The sequence below is a fragment of the Ursus arctos genome, unplaced genomic scaffold, assembly GCF_023065955.2.
Source record: "Ursus arctos isolate Adak ecotype North America unplaced genomic scaffold, UrsArc2.0 scaffold_21, whole genome shotgun sequence".
In the NCBI taxonomy this organism is placed as follows: domain Eukaryota; kingdom Metazoa; phylum Chordata; class Mammalia; order Carnivora; family Ursidae; genus Ursus; species Ursus arctos.
The window spans coordinates 55180122-55203681 of NW_026622886.1; the positions used below are offsets into that span (position 1 = coordinate 55180122).

General features: G+C 42.5%; 2 long non-coding RNA genes across 2 annotated transcripts in view; both read right to left on the reverse strand.

Moving 5' to 3' along the window:
* Positions 1-1039: 1039 nt before the first annotated feature.
* LOC130544493 (uncharacterized) lies at positions 1040-2167 on the reverse strand. Its single transcript, XR_008960806.1, has 3 exons — positions 2083-2167; positions 1755-1947; positions 1040-1563 (listed from the first exon to the last, which is right to left on the reverse strand). It is a non-coding gene; the product is annotated as an uncharacterized LOC130544493 (long non-coding RNA).
* Positions 2168-3257: 1090 nt separating this feature from the next.
* Positions 3258-23560, reverse strand: part of LOC130544492 (uncharacterized) — a 33826-nt gene continuing 13523 nt past the window's right edge. The window contains exon 3 of the long non-coding RNA XR_008960803.1: positions 3258-3468. This is a non-coding gene — a long non-coding RNA (uncharacterized LOC130544492). The remainder of the gene's footprint in view (positions 3469-23560) is intronic.

The window sequence follows — 23560 nt, forward strand, 5'->3', positions numbered from 1 at the left end:
AAGCCCAGGGAGGATGGGAGGGCTTAGAACATGGCTGTTCACTGTGATTTCTTCCAGAGAAGTGGAGGGCATTTGCTTTACCTTGCCACAACCACTTGGGATAGGGTCTGCACCTCAGGAAAACTGTTTCCGTTGGAAGTCGGTGTTTTGCCAAATGGGTCAGGGATGTGGGGCTCGGGTTTCCCTCATGCTACCAAAAGCACAGTGACGATGTCTGGGCTTAGTCCATGCCTGGGGAATGTTGTTTCTTACACATAAGTGTGTGGCATTCTGGTTACTTTGCTACAACCACTTTGGATAGGTTTTCCACATCAAGAACTTATTTTTCGGCGGAAGCCGTTTCTGCCTCAAGTGTCCCGTGTTGTGTTCGTTCGGGTTTATCTCCTGCTAGCAAACTGTGGTCTCTTACAGATCAGTGTATGGCATTTGCTTCACCTTGGCACAGGCACTTGTGAGCATGTTTGCACGTTACGAAAGATTTTTCCGTTGGAAGCCGGTTTTGTCAATCTCATAGGGAAGAAACAGAAACTCTTTGGCATAACCTGACTCACCCAGCATCAGTAAAGCAGTTCCAGAACTCAGCCCAGGGCCCCTGTCGCCTACCCAATTGAAGCCACCACCATGCCTCTATCGAAAGGAATTCCTAAAGACTCTCCTCTGACTCCACCACCAAAGAAACAGCAGATTGAATATGGCACTTCAAAATATCGAGATGATACATCTGGTATAGTTAGATACACAAGGTTTACCTTTATTTTTTTATTGTTTTTTATTACATAATGTTATAGTCTCCATACAGTACAGTAAATTTCGATGATACATTAGTTGCATATTACACCCAGTGCACCATGCAATATGTGCCCTCCTTACTACCAGCATATATTTTAAACAGGAAAATGCTGCTCTGAATAATTTTGAATTTTCCCTTGACCCCCATTGTAACTCTTGGGATGAAAAGACTAATCAGTGATGAAACATCACCTTTGAGAATTGGAAAGACATCATCCATATTTGTATGTGACGACAAAAGGCCATCTAACACTAAATGGTGGCCACTCACCCATATCTTAGGCCCAACTGTATAAACACTGTCAAACGTATATCTTAAAAATAGACAAAGAGTAAACCTCACCTTCCCTTTCTAATGAAAGAGTGTTTCTAGGAAACAGCTGTTCAAAATACATTCATAAGCAGTCAATGAACAGAGAAAATGGGATCCCCTGCAAAGTGCTCCAAGCTCAGAAACTAAGTACCTCCTTCACCAAATTCAGAACGCTGACAACTATTACTTAAGTTTTACTTCATGGCTCAACTAGAGAAAAGAGAAAAACCCAGGAGATGGTGGGTTAATGAGAGGTTTTACTTCCAGTCCTGATGTGGATATGACATTTCTCCAAATGGACCTGCCGCTTTCTCTGAATGCTGGATCCCGTGTCAAGCTGCCTCACTGACTCAGATGCAGACGTTCAGAACGTCGGGTCTCGCGGAGCCAGAGCAGAGAAGTGTTGTCAGATGGGGAGAAGCAGCTCCTCGGACCTAAAGCCTGCACACCTGCTGTGGTTTCTGGGAGAAGGGGAAACATAGACTTGTCTTTTAGTAGTAATTATCTCCCAGCCCATTGCCACCATTCCCAGGAAACAGCTAGCACAATGCTGAAGTTGGGTAACGGCTCTGGGCCTTCCTAGCGCCACACCTGTGCCTGAGGGAACAGGGAATACCCTGCTGAACTCGGGGAACTGCTCAAGGTCCATTACCTGCACTGTGTCGGGGGACAGGGGCACCGCACTGAAGTTGGGGACTGTGCGGTCCTTTCTCTCGCTCTTCCTGGGGAACACGGGAAACCCTGGAATGTCTGCGAACCATCCCACAAAAGCTTTGCTGAGCGGGTGCCCTGGAGTTCCTGGGTCTGGGGTGTATGGCCAGTTGACGGAGACTAGGCAGAAGAGACTTTCAAGGGAAAAAGGAAAGAAAACTGAGTCTCCATGATGAACTCTCTCAACATGCCCTTCCAGAACCCCGCCTCTTACCCGGGGTACCCCTACTCCCAGAAAGCCCACCTATGGCCACACAGCATGCACTCACCCAGCCAGGAACTCCACAGGTCCACTCTCTCAAAACTCCACTTCCTTGGCTCCTGGTCTGCGTCCTTGGGCTGCTCCGGATCTGCACACAGAGACTTAGCTCCACCCCCATGGGGTGATTGCTTGGGGAGTATGATGCTTCCAACTCCTTGAATGCCAGGCAACCGGCCCCATGACTCACAACTCTGGGAGTGCAGAGGTCCAGGAGGCACCTCCTTGGCTAAACGCCCTGAGCAGGCATGACGGGGATCATGGGCAGGGCTGCAATCACACACACACACACACACACACACACACACACACACACACACACACACGGCCCCTTTCGCGGACCCCTCTAGCTGCAGACCACCCTCAGAGCCCTGCCCCTTCCCTTCTGCACCAACCCTTCCTGCAAGGGTGTGCCTGGTTCCTGGCAAGGTCAGCTGCTCTCAGACTGTTCCAGCCTTGGGCTTTAGGAAATGCAATGCTTTTATGCATATCCAAGGCAATTTTAAGCGCCAAAAGGAATGCTCCAAGCGGGAATAGCTTTGCCTTCTTGTCTCACCCATGGAGTGGATAGTGCTTCTCAGACCTTCAAAACATCCTTCTAGGGTGAGCCCATTTGTGCTGCAATCTATATACACATGCTTAGTTCTACAGGGAAGGAAGGAAAAGCCGGCCTTCTGTTCTGTCGCGGTTGTGAACCAGGAACATTTATTTTTCACTTGAAAACAGAGTGTTATTGTTGACACTAAATGAAGGAACCTTTTAAAACATTTTAGAGAGGAAGGAAGAGAGTTTTATTCAAACCCAAGTCAAAGACAGCTGCCTGGGAGACACAATCTTCACAAAGAAGGGAGTGCTCCAGGGAAGGAACATTTAGGGCAGGGTCATATATTTGTTCTGAGTTGTGCTACTATAGTTATACATCACGATGAGGAAGAAGGTTCCAGAAAGTGACAGACTTTTTCTTATGTTTTCAGTATGTACAAATCAGTATGACTTTAATCTTATAGGAGCAAGAAAGGTTCTTTTGTGTTCTCACCTTGATGTTGGCAAAGGCATTTTTTGGTTCTCTTTTTCTTTTTGATGCATATGGACAATAAGTGCTGGGGGCAGAAATAGGGCCCATGCTTTGAGGGTTTGCCCAGTCATTTTGAGCTGGGTAAAATGTTAAAGGAGAGCTTTCCTGGGAGGCCAAGATCAGGCCTCACAGATGGTATGACATAAAAATTACTCTTATCCTTATCATCACTACCAAATGGTGGAACGTGAGATGAAAGCACCTTTCCAATAGTAAAGAGACATCAAAGGACCCCTACAGAAGGTTACCTGCTCCATGGTCAACACAGGTAACAGAGGCGTTCATGGTCTCTGGACTCCTCCCCTTGTCCTGCCCAAATCTCTGAAACATAGAGATCATTTACAGTCAGAATTTTACACATCTTAGAGATGTCTGGCACCATTCCCTTGGACTACAGAATACAACAGAATAGCTCACTGTCACAACACGAAAGTGCCCCTGGATACACTAAGTTCTTTCTCCGCAACGTTGGCCTTAATGAAATCATAATCGTAACATAGAAACACTACGATGGTTGGGAATAAATAATCACAGGTAAGGGAATATTTAGGAAATCTTTAGAAGCATTGTCTCACTCTATAGAAGAGGCTAACTGCTTTAAATACTATTTCCGACCTTACAGGACACTCTACAGACCAGAGCCTCCATCAATTAAAAAAGCATAGTTCTTTCAGTCACTTTAATATCAGAAAAATAGTATAGTATCTCTATTCCTAGGGATCTTTAAGTCTCCGACTCAAAGGTCCTCCACTGAGAGAATTGTCTTCATGATCATGATGGGCAGAGGTGAAAAGGCAGCCGAATTCATTCCATTTGGCCACACAACAAGAAAATCCTAATACTTCCTAGGTTTCCAGATTGAGAAGACCTGGGGTAGAGCGAAATGGTACCTTGTATGGAAGAACAAGGGATTTGGAGTCAGTTTGGAGATCCCACTTAGGTTTCTGACACTAAAATCCTCTGTAATTCATATCATTTCTGAGCCTTTGTCTATCCATCTAAAAATGGGACTCATTCTATCTACACCCCAGTTGAGAAGTTTACGAGGGAGAATGCTACTCAGAGCCAGTATGGATTCTCCCAAGAGCAGGTGCTCAGGAGCCATAATTACCATTGGGTCTATATCTTTTCCAGAGAAAAGAACACATGGTGAAACCGTGTTTCGAAAAGATGACTCACAAGATGATTTTCACACTTTCATGAAGGTCAAGAAACTGCTATTTTGTTGTAATTCTCTCAGAAATCATGTTATTAGCTTGGTGGGGACAATAGCAACATCATCACTAGGAGTGGGGAGCTTCTCATCTCCATATGGCTATGTTGACTACCTTAACACAATGCCACCAGAAAGGAAAGCTGGAGGGAGGTGTGTGTGGGCACGGGCCAAGGCTGCCAGGTGTGCCTGGGACATGCAGAACCCTGATAGGAGGCTTAAGTCCTGTCTATGTTAGGATAGTCAGTGCTCTTCAGAGACAAAGGGCCATTGTGTGTGAGCCCTGATGTAGAAAAGGTGGAAAATGTCCATTGCGATTCCCTCTCTGACCCTTAGGATATGCAGCAAAGTTACATTGAATTTTTAAACATGGAGGGATTTCCTGGTCTTCTTTTCATGAGGACTCGGGCTCTATTCCTTGGTGGCCTAAGAATAGAATCTAGTTAGTTTCAGGATGTTAAAATGTAGACATGATTCATGGAACAACATATCATCTGTTTGGGTAAATAGTCTATGACCACTGGAAATAATGTATTCTGCACGTATTATGCAATATTACATAGACGTCAATTAGGTCACATTTGTTACCAATGTTTTGTCTGCTTTTTCCATCAGATATTGAGAAAGGCATATTAAAATTTCCAAACAAAATTTCCAAAAAAAGAGGATGCCGATCAAAAATGTTGTGTGAAAACGAAAAGAAAGTGCCATCACTCCATTCAGTGAATCAGGTTTGTGCAGAGAGACGGTAACGTTGATCACTGAAGACACCAGGGTTTTCCAATATGTGTGTTGAACCATAAGGAAACTGCCATAGACGTAACTCTCAGTAAGAAGAGCATGGTAAGGGTCTTCCAACTCCCATCCTCTGTCATGATGATGGAAGCATGTTGCAGAGTGGGAATGAAAGCATAAGGGCCACTAACCAATCTTCAAGAAGAACATTGTATCAAAGCCATCATTCACCTGACATCTTCGGTCGTGAAGATGAAACTATTGGCACAGGTGTCTAAGAAAACATAGGGAAAGTGCCATATACTGAAGTCCACGAAAGAACACCATAGAGAAAGCATCTTGCATCTCACAGTCTTCTGTCATAAAAACGGAAGTATGTGCAAACCTGTCTGTGAAAACAGACGCATAAAGCGCGTTGTTTCACTCTATACAGGAACACTGTATTGACACCATGTCTCAACTCACAACTTCTGTAGTGAAGACGGAAGCCTTGGTAAGAATGTGTGCGAGCTCATAAAGAAGTGCCGTCTACTTAATTCTAAGAACCAAATCTGTGTAGATAGAAAACAATATCAAACCAACCTCCTGACAAATGGATCAACCGGGGTTTCTTTCCTGTGTGTTGAACCTTAATGAAAGTGCCATAAACTTAATAGTAGGTGAGAGCACTGGGTAGATAGCATCTTTCAACCAACAAATTCTGTCATGAAGATGGAAACGTTTGCATCATTGCCCTGAAAGCATAAGGAAAGTGGCAGAGACTTAGCTTCAAGAAACGACCGTACCGAATCCATCCTTCAAGGCACGTCTTCTTTTACGAAGTTGGAAGCATTCTCAGAAGTGTTTCTCAGCATAAGGGAATTATCGTACGCTTAACTTTATGAGGGAAATCCGTAGGACACTGTCTGAAACTCAGATCTTTTCTCATGAGGCTGAAAGCATTAGCTCAAGGGTAAAGGAACTTGTAAAGAAATGACGTTTACTCCACTCTGAGCACCAAGGTTCTGTATAGAGAATGAAACTTCAAACATCCTGATGCATGAAGAGAGAAGCTTTTTCAAATATCTGTGTTGAACGGTAAAAGAAGTGCCATACGCTTAGCACTATTAAAGAGCACCATCTGGAGACAACTTTCCAAATCAAGTTCATGAGGGTGGATGTATGTTACAAAATCTGCATGAAACCTAAGGAACATTCTGTATACTCAGGTAAGAACACCCTTGGAAAAAAATCTTTCAACTCACATCTTCTGTAATGAAGATGGGAGTACTTGCAGAAGTGCAAGTGAAAGCATAAGGAGAGGTCCTATCTAAGTAGTTGTGAGAAACAACTCCGTGTTGATAGAAGGCAACATCGAAGTAACATGGTGACCCATGAATATACACCCGTTGTCCAGCACGTGCCTTGAACCTTAAGGAAAAGGGCACTATATACAAATCTCAGTCAGAACACCGAATGGACACCATCTTCCAAGTCACAGCTTCTGTGAGGATGATCGCAAGTTTTTCAAGTGTCTACGAATGCATAAGGAAGGTGTCACCTACTTTACACTAGGAGAGAATACTCTATCTAAAAGCATCTTGCACCTCACATCTTTTCTCATGAAGTGGGAGCATTGTGCAAAACAGTGCCTGCGAGCATCAAGATAATGCACTTCGTTTAAAACTGTAATAATACTACACAGAAAGCATCACTCAACTCACTTCTTTCATGAGGATGAAAGCCGTTCGAAAAGGTTGTGTGAAAACAAAAAGAAAGTGCAATCAGTCAATTAGCTAAAGAGTTTGTGTAGAGAGACGGCAACTTTGATCAGTGAAGACACTAGGGCTTCCCTATATGTGTTTCCTTAAGGTTCACTTAAGGAAACAGCCCCAGATGTAACTCTCAGTAATAGGAGTGCATGGAAACAGTCTTCCAACTCCCGTCGTCTGTCATGATGATGGAAGAATGTTTCAGAGTGGGAATAAAAGCATAGGGAAAGAGCCAATAACGAATATTTAAGACAGAATATTGTATCGAAGCCATCTTTCACCTCACGTATTCTATCATGAAGATGAAAGCATTTCAACAGGCGTCTAAGAAAACATAAGGAAAGTACCATATACTGAAGTCTCTGAAAGAACACCATAGAGAAAGCATCTTGCATCTCACAGTTTTTTTTTTTTTCTTTTTTTAATGTTTTATTATGTTTGTCAACATACAGTGCATCCCCGGTTTCCGATGTAAGGCTCGATGATTCATTAGTTGCGTATAACACCTAGTGCACCATGCAATACGTGCCCTCCTTACCACCCATCACCGGTCTATCCCATTCCCCCACCCCCCTCCCTTCTGAGGCCCTCAGTTTGTTTCTCATAGTCCATAGTCTCTCATGTTTCATTCCCCCTTCTGATTACCCCCCCTTTCTTTATCCCTTTCTTCTCCTACCGATCTTCCTAGTTCTTTTGTTCCATAGATGAGAGAAATCATATGATAGTTGTCTTTCTCTGCTTGACTTATTTCACTTAGCATTAGCTCCTCCAGTGCCGTCCATGTTGTAGCAAATGTTGAGAACTCGTTCTTTCTGATAGCTGAGTAATATTCCATTGTATGTATGGACCACAACTTCTTAATCCAGTCATCTGTTGAAGGGCATCTCGGCTCCTTCCACGATTTAGCTATTGTGGACATTGCTGCTGTGAACATTGGGATGCATATGGCCCTTCTCTTCACTACGTCTGTATCTTTGGGGTAAACACCCAGTAGTGCAATGGCTGGATCATAAGGTAGCTCAATTTTTAACTTTTTAAGGGACCTCCACACTGTTTTCCAGAGTGGCTGTACCAACTTGCATTCCCACCAACAATGTAGGAGGGATCCCCTTTCTCCACATCCTCTCCAACAATTGTTGTTTCTTGCCTTGTCTATTTTTGCCATTCTATCTGGTGTAAGGTGGTATCTCAGTGTGGTTTTGATTTGAATTTCTTTGATGGCTAATGATTTTGAACATTTTTCCATGTGTCTGTTAGCCATTTGTATGTCTTCATTGGAAAAGTGTCTGTTCATATCTTCTGCCCATTTTTTGATTTGTTTATTTGTTTCTCGTGTATTGAGTTTGAGAAGTTCTTTGTAGATCTTGGATACCAGTCCTTTATCTGTAGTGTCATTTGCAAATATCTTCTCCCATTCAGTGGGATGCCTCTTTGATTTTCTGTTTCCTTGACTGTGCTGAAACTTTTAATCTTGATGAAGTCCCATAAATTCATTGTATCTTTTGTTTCTCTTGCCTTTGGGGATGTATCATGAAAAAGGTTGCTTTGGCCGATGTCGTGGAGGTTGCTGCCTATGTTCTCCTCTAGAATTTTGATGGATTCCCATCGAGGTCTTTCATCCATTTGGAGTTTATTTTTGTGTATGGTGTGAGATAGTGGTCAAGTTTCATTCTTTTGCATGTAGCTGTCCAATTTTCCCAGCACCATTTATTGAAGAGACTTTTTTCCCCACCGGATGTTTTTTCCTCCTTGCTCAAATATTAGCTGCACAAAGAGCCGAGGGTCCATTTCTCTGTTCTCTATTCTGTTCCATTGGTCTATGTGTCTGCTTTTGTGCCAGTACCATGCTGTCTTTGTGATCACAGCTTTGTAGTACAGCTCGAAATCTGGCATTGTGATGCCCCCAGCTTTATTTTTCCTTTTCAACAGTTCCTTGGAGATTCATGGCTTTTTCTGTTTCCATGCAAATTCAAGGACTATTTGTTCCAGTTCTTTGAAAAATGTCCTCAGTATTTTGATCGGGATAGCATTGAAAGTGTAGATGGCTCTGGGTAGCATGGACATTTTAACTATGTTATTTCTTCTGATCCTTGAGCATGGAATACCTTTCCATCTTTTTATGTCTTCCTTAATTCTTTCAAGAGTGATTTATAGTTTCTAGAATATAGGTCCTTTACGTCTCTGGTTAATTCTAAGGTAACGTACGGTTTTTGGTGCTATTGTAAATGGGATGGATTCCCTAATTTCTCTTTCTTCGTTCTCGTTATTCGTGTACAGAAATGCAACTGATTTCTGAGCATTGATTTTGTATCCCGCCACGTTACTGAATTGCTCTATAACTTCTAATAGTTTGGGAGTGGCTTCTTTTGGGTTTTCCACATAGAGTATCATGTCATCTGCGAAGAGAGACATTTTGACTTCTTCTTTGCCGATTTGAATACCTTTGATCCCTTTTTGTCGTCTGATTGCTGTTGCAAAGACTTCCAGTACGATGTTGAATAATAGTGGCGAGAGTGGGCATCCTTGTCGAGTTCCTGATCTTAAGGGAAAGGCTTCCAGCTTTTCCCCATTGAGAATAATATTTGCAGTAGGCTTTTCACAGATGGCTTTTATGAGATTGAGAAATGTACCCTCTATTCCTACACTCTGAAGGGTTTTAATCAGGAAAGGATGCTGTATTTTGTCAAATGCTTTTTCGGCATCGATTGAGAGGATCATATGGTTCCTGAGTCTTTTCTTGTTGATATGATATATCACGCTGATGGATTTGCGAATACTGAACCACGCTTGCATCCCAGGTATGAATCCCACTTGATCGTGATGGGTAATTCTTTTAATGTACTGTTGGATTTTATTAGCAAGTATCTTGTTGAGGATTTTGGCGTCCATATTCATTAGGGAAATCGGTCTGTAATTCTCCTTTTTGAGGGGGTCTTTGCCTGGTTTGGGGATCAAGGTAATATTGGTCTCATAGAATGAGTTTGGTAGCTTTCCTTCTGTTTCTATTTTTTGAAATAGCTTTAGGAGAGTAGGTATTATTTCTTCTTTGAATGTTTGGTAGAATTCCCCAGGAAAACCGTCCGGGCCTGGAGTTTTCTTATTTGGAAGGTTGTTTATCACTGACTCAATTTCTTCATCATTAATTGGCCTGTTTAAGAAATCAATTTCTTCCTCTTTCAATCTTGGTAGTTTATAGGTTTCCAGGAAGGATTCCATCTCTTCCAGATTGCTTAGTTTATTGGCATATAGCTGTTGATAAAAATTTCTAATAATCCTTCCAATTTCAATGGTGTTCATCGTGACCTCTCCTTTTTCATTCATAATATTAATATTCGGGTCCTTTCTCTTTTCTTTTGGATGAGCGTTGCCAGTGGTCTGTCAATTTTATTGATTCTCTCAAAGAACCAGCTTCTAGTCCTGTTGATCTGCTCTACTGTACTTCTGGTTTCTGCTTGATTGATTTCAGCTCTAATTTTGGTCAACTGCTTCCTCGTGCGTGGATTAGGCCTGTCCCTCTGTTGCTGTTCCAGCTTCTTGAGGTGAGAATATAAAAACTGCATTTTAGATTTTTCTATTCTTTTGAGTGAGGCTTGGATGGCTATGTATTTCCCCCTTAGGACTGCCTTTGCAGTATCCCATAGGTTTTTGGACTGTTGTATTTTCATTCCCATTGGTCTCCATAAATTGTTTAATTTGATTTTTGATTTCCTGGTTTATTGAGTCATTCCTGAGCAGGATGGTTCTTAGTCACCAGGTGTCTGAGTTTCTTCCAAATTTTTCCTTGTGGTTGAGTTTCGATTTCAGAGCGTTGTGGTCTGAGAATATGCACGGGATAATTTCAATCTTTTGGTATCGGTTGAGACCTGTTTTGTGTCCCAGAACATGGTCTATTCTTGAGAATGTTCCATGGGCATTAGAATAGAATGAGTATTCTTTGGTTCTGGGGTATAGTGTTCTTTATATATCTATGAGGTCCAACTTGTCAAGTATGGCATTCAAAGCCTTTGATTCTTTGCTTAGTTTTTGCCAGGGTGTTCTGTCTATTTCTGAGAGTGGAGTGTTGAGGTCCCCTACTATTAATGTATTTTTATTTATATGTCTCTTTATTCTGGTTAAGAGTTGGCTTGTGTATCTTGCTGCTCCCCTGTTGGGGGCATATATATTTATAATTGTCATATCCACTTGTTGAATACTTCCTTTAAGAATAATATAGTGCCCTTCTGCATCTCTAACAATAGTCTGTAGTTTAAAATCCAATTTATCTGATATGAGAATTGCTACCCCAGCTTGCTTTTGAAGTCCATTTGCGTGAAAGATGGTACTCCATCCCCTTACTCTCAGTCTGAATGCATCTTTGGGTTCGAAATGAGTCTCTTGTAGACAGCAAATGGATGGGTCATTTCTTTTTATCCAATCTGCAACCCTTCTTTTTCTTTTGTTTTAAGATTTCATTTATTAATTTGACAGCAAAACAGCCAGTGAGAGAGGGAACACAAGCAGGGGGAGTAGGAGAGGAAGAAGCAGGCTCACAGCGGAGGAGCCTGATGTGGGGCTCGATCCCACAATGCCGGGATCACGCCCTGGCTGAAGGCAGACGCTTAAGTGCTGTTCCACCCAGGCGCCCTGCATCTCACTGTCTTCTGGCATGAAAAAGGAAGCATGTGAAAAAGTGTGTACAAAAAGAGATGCATAAAGCGCGTTGCCTCACTCTATAGAAGAACACTGTATAGACATCATGTCTCAACTCACAACTTCTGTTGTGAAGATGGAAGCCTTGGCAAGAGTGTGTGCAAGCACGTAGAGAAAGGGCTGTCTACTTAATTCTGAGAACCAAATCTGTCTAGATAGAAAACGATATCGAACCCACCTCCTGACAAATGGATCAACCAGGGTTTTCTTCCCTATGTGTTGAAACTTAAGGAAAGTGCCATAAACTTAGTAGATAGCATCTTACAAACCACGGCTTCTGTCATGAAGACGAAAATGTTTGCAACGTTGTGGTGAAAACATAAGGAAAGTGGCAGAGACATGGCTCCAAAAAAGGACAGTACCTAATCCATCTTTAAAGGCACGTGTTCTTTCATGAAGCTGGAAGCATATACAAGAGAGTGTTTCTCAGCTTAAGGGAATTATCGTATGCTTAACTTTACAAGAGAACTCCATAGAATACCCTCTGAAACATCTTTTCACATGACCCTGGAAGCATTGGCTAAAGGGTGAGGGAATGTGTAAAGAAATGCCATTTACTCGACTCTGAGCACCAATGTTCTGTATAGAGGAAGAGATTTCAAACATCCTGATGTATGAAGAGAGATTTTCAAATATCTCTGTTGAACCGTAAGAGAAGTGCCATATGCTTAACACTAAGAAAGAGCACCATCTAGAGACAACCTTCCAAATCACAACTACCTTCATGAAGATGGATGTATGTTCCAAAACTGTATGAAAACCTAAGGAACATGCTGTATGCTCAGGTAAGAACACCCTTGGAAAAAATCTCCCAACTCACATCTTCTGTAATGAAGATGGAAGTACATGCAGAAGTGTGAGTGAAAGCATAAGGAGAGGTCCTAAGTAGTTGTGAGTACCAGGTCAGTGTTGATAGGCAACATCGAAGTAACGTGGTGACCCAGGAATATATATGCGTTGTCCAATACGTGCGTTGAACCTTAAGGAAAGAACAATATACCCAAATCTCAGTCAGAACACCGAATGGACACCCTCATCCAAGTCACATCTTCTGTTAGGAAGATGTCAAGATTTTCAAAAGTGTCTACAAATGCATAGGGAAAGGGACACCTACTTTACTCAAGGAGAGAACACTCTATATAAAAGCATCTTGCACCTCACATCTGGTGTCATGAATTGGGAGCATTGTACAAAACTGTGCCTGCAAGCATCAAGATAATGCCTTTTGTTGAACCATGTAAGAACACTACAAGGAAAGCATCTCTCAACTCACATCAGTCATGAGGAGGAAAGCCCTTCAAAAGTTGTGTGAAAACGAAAGGAAAGTGCCATCAGTCAATTCAGCGAACCATGTTTTTGTAGAGACAAGGCAACATTGATCAGTGAAAACAGCAGGGTTTACCAATACGTGTGTTGAACCTTAAGGAAACAGCCATAGACGTAATCTCAGGAAGAAGAGGGTATGGAAAGGGTTTTCCAAGTCCCATAATCTGTCATGATGATGGAAGCATGTGTCTGATTGGGAATAAAAGCATAAGGAAAGGGAGGTGAACCAACTTTAGGAAAGAACATTGTACCGAAGCCATCTTTGAAGTCACGTCTTCAGTCTTGAAGATGAAACCGTTTGTACAAGTGCCTAAGAAAACATAAGGAAAGTGCCATGTACTGAATCTACGAAGGAACACCGTAGAGAAACCATCTGGCATCTCACAGTCCTCTGTCATGAAAACGGAAGCTTGTGCAAATGTGTGTAAGAAAGAGACACATAAAGCTCCTGGAGCATGCAGGGGCGGCTGGCGGTGTTAGAAACACAGACAGAGAGACACTGGCCCTGTAGGTGAGAGCTGGGAAGCCAGGTGTGGGGCTCACATCCTGGACAGTGCAGGGTTGAGCAGCACCAACAGAAACAGAGTTAAAGTGGCCAGAACATCAGTGGAGAATGGTCCACAATCCATCTGTTCTGAGACAGAGGCTGAGATTCGGCCACTGCTGCTCTGACTCTCAGAAGAAGCACAGCAAACCACCAGGGAAAGCCGCCAGAGAAAAGAAGCCTGGAAAGACCGGCTCACAGTGTGCCCACCCCCATCCCCCTTCGCAGGGTACACAGAGACTCTACCCAAACAGGGTTGCCCAAGTATCGGCACGGCAGGCCCCTACGTCAGAAGGCAGGCTGAAAAATCAAGAAGCCCCCATACCTAAGATGCCTATAAAACAAGGGCGCACGGCCTGGGTCGTGGTCAATAATTTGGGCTCTGGACAACACCACAACCTCTCCTCATCTGAATGATGAGGAGAAGTCCCCCCGCCCCCAGCAAAGAAAAGACAATGAGTTCGTGGCCTCTGCCACAGAACTTATGGATATGGATATAACCAAATTATCAGAAATGGAATTCAGAGTAACAATGGTCAAGATGATTTGTAGACTTGAAAAAAATATTGACAAAATTGTTAATGAGAACATAGAATCTCTAAGGGCAGAAATGTGAGCGAATCTGGCAGAAATTAAAAATTCTAGGAGCCAAATGCAGTCAAAACTAGAGGCTCTGTTGGCCAGGGTGAATGAGGCAGAAGGACGTATCAGCGAATTGGAAAATGGGTTAGTAGAGGAAAAAGCTAAAAGAGAATCTGGACTCAAAAAAAATCCACACACAGGAATGTAGGTTACGGGAAATGACTGACTCAATAAAACGTTCCAGTGTCAGAATCATCGGCATTCCTGAGGACGTAGAGAAAAACAGAGGTCTAGAAGAGATATTTGAACAAATTGTAGCTGAAAACTTCCCTAATCTAGCAAGGGAAACAAACATTCGTGTCCAAGAGGCAGAGAGGACCCCTTCCAAGCTCAACCACGACAAACCCACGCCACGTCACGTCATAGTGCATTTCGCAAATATTAGATGCAAGGATACAGTATTGAAAGCGGCCAGGGCAAAGAAATTTCTCACGTACCAAGGCAAAGATATCAGAATTACGTCTGACCTCTCTACACAGACCTGGAATGAGATAAAGGGTTGGGGGGCATTTTTAAATCTCTTTCAGAGAAAAACATGCAGCCAAGGATCCTTTATCCAGCAAGGCTGTCATTCAGAATTCATGGAGAAATAAAGACCTTCCAGAATCGTGGTCATTGACCAATTTTTTTAACCACAAAACCAGCCCTACAGGAGATATTAAGGGGGGGGGGTTCTATAAAAGTAAAAAGGCCCCAAGAGTGATACAGAACATAAAGTCACAATCTATGGAAACAAAGACTTTACTGGCAATATGGCATCATTAAAATCACATCTCTCAATAATCCGTCTCAATGTAAATGGCCTAAATGCTCCCATAAAACACCACAGGGTTGCTGATTGGATAAAAAGACATGACCCATCCATTTGCTGTCTACAAACACTCATTTTGAACCTAAAGATATATTCAGACTAAAAGGATGGAATACCATCTTTCACGCCAATGGACCTGAAAAGAAAGCTGGGGTAGCAATTCTCATGTCAGACACATTGGATTTGAAACTAAAGACTATGGTTAGAGACACATAAGGGCACTATATTATTCTTAAAGGATGTATCCAACAAGTGGATATGACAATTATAAATATATATGCCCCCAACAGGGGAGCAGCAAGATACACAAGCCAACTCTTAACCAGAATAAAGAGATATATAGATAAAAATACATTAATAGTAGGAACCTCAACACTCCACTATCAGCAACAGACAGAGCACCGGAGCAGAAAACCAACATAGAAACAAGAGCTTTGAATGCCATGCTAGATGAGATAGACCTCATAGATATATATAGAACACTGTACCCCAGAACCAAAGAATACTCATTCTATTCTAATGCCCATGGAACATTCTCAAGAATAGACCATGTTCTGGGACACAAAACAGGTCTCAACTGATACCAAAAGATTGAAATTATCCCGTGCATATTCTCAGAGCACAACACTCTGAAATTGGAACTCAAAAACAAGGAAGATTTTGGAAAAAAACTCAAACACTTGGAAACTAAGAACCATCCTGCTCAGGAATGACCCAATGAACCAGGAAATCAAAAATATATTTAAACAATTTATGGAGACCAACGGGAATGAAAACACAATGGTCCAAAACCTATGGGATACTGCAAAGGCAGTCCTAATGGGGAAATACATAGCCATCCAAGCCAGTGAATAGATTGAGCCAGTGATAAACAACCTTCCAAATAACAAAACTCCAGGCCCGGACGGTTTTCCTGGGGAATTCTACCAATCATTCAAAGAAGAAATAATACCTATTCTCCTAAAGCTATTTCAAAAAATAGAAACAGAAGGAAAGCTACCAAACTCATTCTATGAGGCCAATATTACCTTGATCCGCAAAACAGGCAAAGACCCCCTCAAAAAGAAGAATTACAGACCAATTTCCCTAATGAATATAGATGCCAAAATCCTCAACCAGATTCTGGCTAATAGAATCCAACAGTACATTAAAACGATTATCCATCATGAACAAGTGGGATTCATCCCTGGGATGAAAGCGTGGTTCAATATTCGCAAATCGATCAGCGTGATACATCATATCAACAAGAAAAGACTCAGGAACCATATGATCCCCTCAACTGATCCAGAAAAAACATTTGACAAAATACAGCATCCTTTCCTGATTAAAACCCTTCAGAGTGTAGGAATAGAGGGTTCATTTCTCAATCTCATAAAAGCCATCTATGGAAAGGCTACAGAAAATATTCTCAATGGGGAAAAGCTGGAAGCCTTTCCCTTAAGATCAGGAACTCAACAAGGATGCCCACTCTCGCCACTATTATTCAACATAGTACTAGAAGTCCTTGCAACAGCAGACAACAAAAAGGGATAAAAGGTATCCAAATCAGCAAAGAAGTCAAAATGTCTCTCTTCACAGATGACATGATACTCTATATGGAAAACCCAATAGAATACACGCGCAAAATATGAGAAGTTATAGAGCAATTCAGTAATGGGGTGGGATAGAAAATCAATGCTCAGAAATCAGTTGCATTTCTATACACGAATAATGAGACTGAAGAAAGAGAAATTAGGGAATCCAGCCCATTTACAATAGCACCAAAAACCATATGTTACCTAGGAATTAACCAGAGACGTAAAGGACCTATATTCTAGAAACTATAAATCACTTTTGAAAGACATAGAGGAAGACACAAAGAGATGGAAAAATACTCCATGTTCATGGATCGGAAGAATTAACATAGTTAAAATGTCCATGCTACCCAGAGCAATCTACACTTTCAATGCTATCCCAATCAAAATACCGATGACATTTTTCAAAGAACTCGAAAACACAGCCCTTAAATTTGTATGGAACCAGAAAAGGCCCCGAATCGCCAAGGAATTGTTGAAAAGGAAAAACAAAGCTGGAGGCATCACAATGCCAGATTTCAAGCTGTACTACAAAGCTGTGATCACAAAGACAGCATGGTACTGGCACAAAAGCAGACACATAGACCAATGGAACAGAATAGAGAACCCAGAAATGGGCCCTCGACTCTGGGCAACTGATTTTTGACAAAGCAGGAAACAACATCCAGTGGAAAAAAGTCTCTTCAATACATGGTGCTGGGGAAATTGGACAGCTACATGCAAAAGAATGAAATGTGACCACTCCCTAACACCATACACAAAGATAAACTCTAAATGGATGAAAGACCTCAATGTGAGACAGAAATCCATCAAAATCCGAGAGAAGAGCATAGGCAGCAACCTCTATGACATCAGCCACAGCAACCTTTTTTATGACACATCTCCAAAGGCAAGAGAGACAAAAGATAAAATGAACTTGTGGGATTTCATCAATATAAAAACTGTTGCACAGCCAAGGAAACAGAAAACCAAAGAGGCAGCCCACGGAATGGGAGAATACATTTGCAAATGATACTACAGAGAAAAGACAGGTATCCAAGATCTACAAAGAAGTTCTCAAACTCAATACGTGAGAAACAAATAAACATCATAAAATGGGCAGAAGATATGAACTGACACTTTTCCAGTGAAGACATAGAAATGGCTAACAGACACTCTAAAAAATGTTCAAAATCATTAGCCATCAGGGAAATTCATATCAAAATCACACGGAGATACCAACTTAAGCCAGTTAGAATGGCAAAAATTGACAAGGCAAGAAACAATTGTTAGAGAGGATGTGGAGAAAGGGGATCCCTCCTACATTGTTGGTGGGAATGCAAGTTGGTATTCTTTGGAAAAAGATTGGAGGTCCCTTAAAAGATTAAAAATAGAGCTACCCTGTGTCCAGCCATTGCACTACTGGGTATTTAAACCAAAGATACAGACGTAGTGAGGAGAAGGGCCATATGCACCCCAATGTTCATAGCAGGGCTGTTCACAATAGCTATATCGTGGAAGGAGCCAAGATGCCCTTCAACAGATGACTGGATTAAGAAGTTGTGGTCCAGGCAGGAGGGGTTAAGATGGCGGAGGAGTAGGGGACCCCTTTTTCAGCCGGTCCCCTGAGTCGAGCTGGATAGGTAACAGACCAGCCCAAATAACCACATTTTCAGCCTGAGACGCAGGAAGATACATCTGGATCTCTACAAATGAACATCTCCAGCGCTGAGTATTGAGGTACCAAGAGGGGAGCTGTAAACCGTGCACAGATATCGGAAGATAAATGGAAGGGGGAGGGAGCCGCCGCGTTTGGGCGCCGAAAAGCAGAAGCCACCTGCACGGGGGAGCGGGCGGACTCATGGAGGGCACCCGCGAGAGAGTGGACTGAGACCGGTGAACCGTGAACGCGCTCCACCAGGCATCTCCCAGAACACCGGAATCCCGGTGTGCTCACGGGATCCAGACTGAGACCGGGAGCTCCCGGAGCGCGCGCGGGGTGGCTGGCGGCTGGCAGGCCACCTGCACGGGGGAGCGGGCGGACTCACGGTCGGCACCCGCGAAACAGCAGACTGAGACCCTGAACCGGGTGCGCGCGCCACCAGGCTTCTCACGAAACTCCGGAATCCTGGTGTGCTCACCGGGCATAGACTGAGACCAGGAGACCCGGGAGCGCCAGGGGTGGCCGGTGGCTGGCGGCATTAGAAACACAAAGGACAGAGATGCGCCGGCCCTGGAAGTGAGGGCAGGGACGCCGGGTTGGTGCGCACATCCCGGGACGCTGCAGGGTTGAGCAGCACCAACAGTAACAGAGATAAAGTGGCCAGAACATCAGTGGAGAACGGGCCGCAATCCCTCTGTTCTGTGACAATGCAGCCTCTGCTGCTCTGACTCTCAGAAGAGGCATAGCTGACCGCCAGGGAAAGCCGCCAGAGAACAAAAGCCTGGAAATACCAGCTCAGAGAGTGCCCATCCCCATCCCCCCTCGCGGGGGACACGGAGACTCTAACCAAACAGGGTTGCCTGAGTATGGGCGTGGCAGGTCCCTCCCCCAGAACACAGAAGGCAGGCTGAAAAATCAAGAAGCCCACAACCCCAGGCGCCTGGGTGGCGCAGTCATTGAGCGCCTGTCTCCGGCTTAGGGCGTGATCCCAGCGTTCCAGAAAGGAGTCCCTCATCCGGCTCCTCCGCTGGGAGCCTGCTTCTTCCTCTCTCACTCCCCTGCTTCTGTTCCGTTCTTGCTGACTGTCTGTCTCCCTCTCTCAGATAAGTAAATAAATAAAATCTTTAAAGAAGAAGCCCACATCTCTAAGATCCCTATAAAACAAGGGGCACGGCCTGGGACCCAGTCAATAATTTGGGCTCTGGAAAACCCCGCAACCTCTCCTCATCAGAATGACAAGAAGGAGAAGCCCCCCCCCAACAAAGAAAAGACAGTGAGTCTCTGGCCTGTGCCACAGAAGTAACGGATATGGATGTAACCAAATTATCAGAAATGGAATTCAGAGTAACAATGGTCAAGATGAGTAGACTTGAAAAAAGTATTAAGGAAAATGTTACTGAGAATATAGAATCCCTAAGGGCATAAATGAGAGCGAATTTGACAGAAATTAAAAATTCTATGAGCCAAATGCAGGCAAAACTAGAGGCTCTGACGGCCAGGGTCACCAAAGCAGAGGAAAGGGTTAGTGAATTGGAGGATGGGTTAATAGAGGAAAAAATGAAAATAGAAGATGGTCTTAAAAAAATCCACGCCCACGAATGTTGGCTACGGGAGATTACTGACTCAACGAAACGATCCAATGTTAGAATCATCGGCATCCCCGAGGGGGTGGAGAAAAACAGAGGTCTAGAAGAGATACTTGAACAAATTGTAGCTGAAAACTTCCCTAATCTAGCAAGGGAAACAAACATTCGTGTCCAAGAGGCAGAGAGGACCCCTCCCAAGCTCAACCACGACAAACCTACGCCACGTCACGTCATAGTGCATTTCGCAAATATTAGATCCAAGGATACAGTATTGAAAGCGGCCAGGGCAAAGAAATTTCTCACGTACCAAGGCAAAGGCATCAGAATTACGTCAGACCTGTCTACACAGACCTGGAATGAGAGAAAGGGTTGGGGGAGCATTTTTAAAGCTCTTTCAGAGAAAAACATGCAGCCAAGGATCCTTTATCCAGCAAGGCTGTCATTCAGAATTGATGGAGAAATAAAGACATTTCAGAATCGACAGTCACTAACCAATTTCATAACCACGAAACCAGCCCTACAGGAGATATTACGGGGGGTTCTAAAAAAGTAAAAAGGCCCCAAGAGTGATACAAAACAGAAAGTCACAGCCAATACAAACAAAGACTTTACTGACAACATGGCAGCATTAAAAGCATATCTCTCAGTACTCAGTCTTAATATAAATGGTTTAAATTATTGCTTAAAGCGCCACAGGGTTGCAGATTGGCTAAAAAGAAATGACCCATCCATTTGCTGTCTACAAGAGACTCATTTCGAACCCAAAGATGCATTCAGACTGAGAGTAAGGGGATGGCGTACCATCTTTCTCGCAAATGGACCTCAAAAGAAAGCTGGGGTAGCAATTCTCATATCAGATAAACTGGATTTTAAACTACAGACTATAGTTAGAGACGCAGAAGGGCACTATATTATTCTTAAAGGAAGTATTCAACAAGTGGATATGACAATTATAAATATATATGCCCCCAACAGGGGAGCAGCAAGATACACAAGCCAACTCTTAACCAGAATAAAGAGACATATAAATAAAATACATTAATAGTAGGGGACCTCAACACTCCACTCTCAGAAATAGACAGAACACCCTGGGAAAAACTAAGCAAAGAATCAAAGGCTTTGAATGCCATACTCGACGAGTTGGACCTCTTAGATATATAGAGAACACTACACCCCAGAACCAAAGAATACTCATTCTATTCTAATGCCCATGGAACATTCTCAAGAATAGACCATGTTCTGGGACACAAAACAGGTCTCAGCCGATACCAAAAGATTGAAATTATCCCGTGCATATTCTCAGACCACAACGCTCTGAAATCGAAACTCAACCACAAGGAAAAATTTGGAAGAAACTCAAACACTTGGAGACTAAGAACCATTCTGCTCAGGAATGACTCGATAAACCAGGAAATCAAAAATCAAATTAAACAATTTATGGAGACCAATGAGAATGAAAATACAACAGTCCAAAACCTATGGGATACTACAAAGGCAGTCCTAAGGGGGAAATACATAGCCATCCAAGCCTCACTCAAAAGAATAGAAAAATCTAAAATGCAGTTTTTATATTCTCACCTCAAGAAGCTGGAACAGCAACAGAGGGACAGGCCTAATCCACGCACGAGGAAGCAGTTGACCAAAATTAGAGCTGAAATCAATCAAGCAGAAACCAGAAGTACAGTAGAGCAGATCAACAGGACTAGAAGCTTTGAGAGAATCAATAAAATTGACAGACCACTGGCAAGACTTATCCAAAAGAAAAGACAAAGGACCCAGATTATTAAAATTATGAATGAAAAAGGAGAGGTCACGATGAACACCATTGAAATTGGAAGGATTATTAGAAATTTTTATCAACAGCTATATGCCAATAAACTAAGCAATCTGGAAGAGATGGAATCCTTCCTGGAAACCTATAAACTACCAAGATTGAAACAGGAAGAAACTGATTTCTTAAACAGGCCAATTAATGATGAAGAAATTGAGTCAGTGATAAACAACCTTCCAAATAAGAAAACTCCAGGCCCGGACGGTTTTCCTGGGGAATTCTACCAACATTCAAAGAAGAAATAATACCTACTCTCCTAAAGCTATTTCAAAAAATAGAAACAGAAGGAAAGCTACCAAACTCATTCTATGAGACCAATATTACCTTGATCCCCAAACCAGGCAAAGACCCCCTCAAAAAGGAGAATTACAGACCGATTTCCCTAATGAATATGGACGCCAAAATCCTCAACAAGATACTTGCTAATAGAATCCAACAGTTCATTAAAAGGATTATCCACCACAATCAAGTGGGATTCATACCTGGGATGCAAGCGTGGTTCAATATTCGCAAATCAATCAGCGTGATTGATCGATATGGTGTATCAGCGTGATACATCATATCAACAAGAAAAGACTCAGGAACCATATGATCCTCTCAATCGATGCCGAAAAAGCATTTGACAAAATACAGCATCCTTTCCTGATTAAAACCCTTCAGAGTGTAGGAATAGAAGGTACATTTCTCAATCTCATAAAAGCCATCTATGAAAAGCCTACTGCAAATATTATTCTCAATGGGGAAAAGCTGGAAGCCTTTCCCTTAAGATCAGGAACACGACAAGGATGCCCACTCTCGCCACTATTATTCAACAAAGTACTAGAAGTCCTTGCAACAGCAATCAGATGACAAAAAGGGATCAAAGGTATTCAAATCGGCAAAGAAGAAGTCAAAATGTCTCTCTTTGCAGATGACATGATACTCTATATGGAAAACCCAAAAGAAGCCACTCCCAAACTATTAGAAGTTATAGAGCAATTCAGTAACGTGGCGGGATACAAAATCAATGCTCAGAAATCAGTTGCATTTCTGTACACGAATAACGAGAACGAAGAAAGAGAAATTAGGGAATCCATCCCATTTACAATAGCACCAAAAACCATACGTTACCTTGGAATTAACTTAACCAGAGACGTAAAGGACCTTTATTCTAGAAACTATAAATCATTCTTAAAAGACATTGAGGAAGACATAAAAAGATGGAAAGATATTCCATGCTCATGGATCGGAAGAATTAACATAGTTAAAATGTCCATGCTACCCAGAGCCATCTACACTTTCAATGCTATCCCGATCAAAATACTGAGGACATTTTTCAAAGAACTGGAACAAATAGTCCTTAAATTTGTATGGAACCAGAAAAGACCCCGAATCTCCAAGGAACTGATGAAAAGGAAAAACAAAGCTGGGGGCATCACAATGCCGGATTTCGAGCTGTACTACAAAGCTGTGATCACAAAGACAGCATGGTACTGGCACAAAAACAGACACATAGACCAATGAAACAGAATAGAGAGCCCAGAAAATGACCCTCGGCTCTTTGGGCAACTAATATTTGATAAAGCAGGAAAAAACATCCGGTGGGAAAAAGACAGTCTCTTCAATAAATGGTGCTGGGAAAATTGGACAGCTACATGCAAAAGAATGAAACTTGACCACTATCTCACACCATACACAAAAATAAACTCCAAATGGATGAAAGACCTCGATGTGAGACAGGAATCCATCAAAATCCTAGAGGAGAACATAGGCAGCAACCTCTACGACATCGGCCAAAGCAACCTTTTTCATGATACATCCCCAAAGGCAAGAGAAACAAAAGATACAATGAATTTATGGGACTTCATCAAGATTAAAAGTTTCTGCACAGCCAAGGAAACAGAAAAACTAAGAGGCAGCCCACGGAATGGGAGAAGATATTTGCAAATGACACTACAGATAAAGGACTGGTATCCAAGATCTACAAAGAACTTCTCAAACTCAATACACGAGAAACAAATAAATCAAAAAATGGGCAGAAGATATGAACAGACACTTTTTCAATGAAGACATACAAATGGCTAACAGAC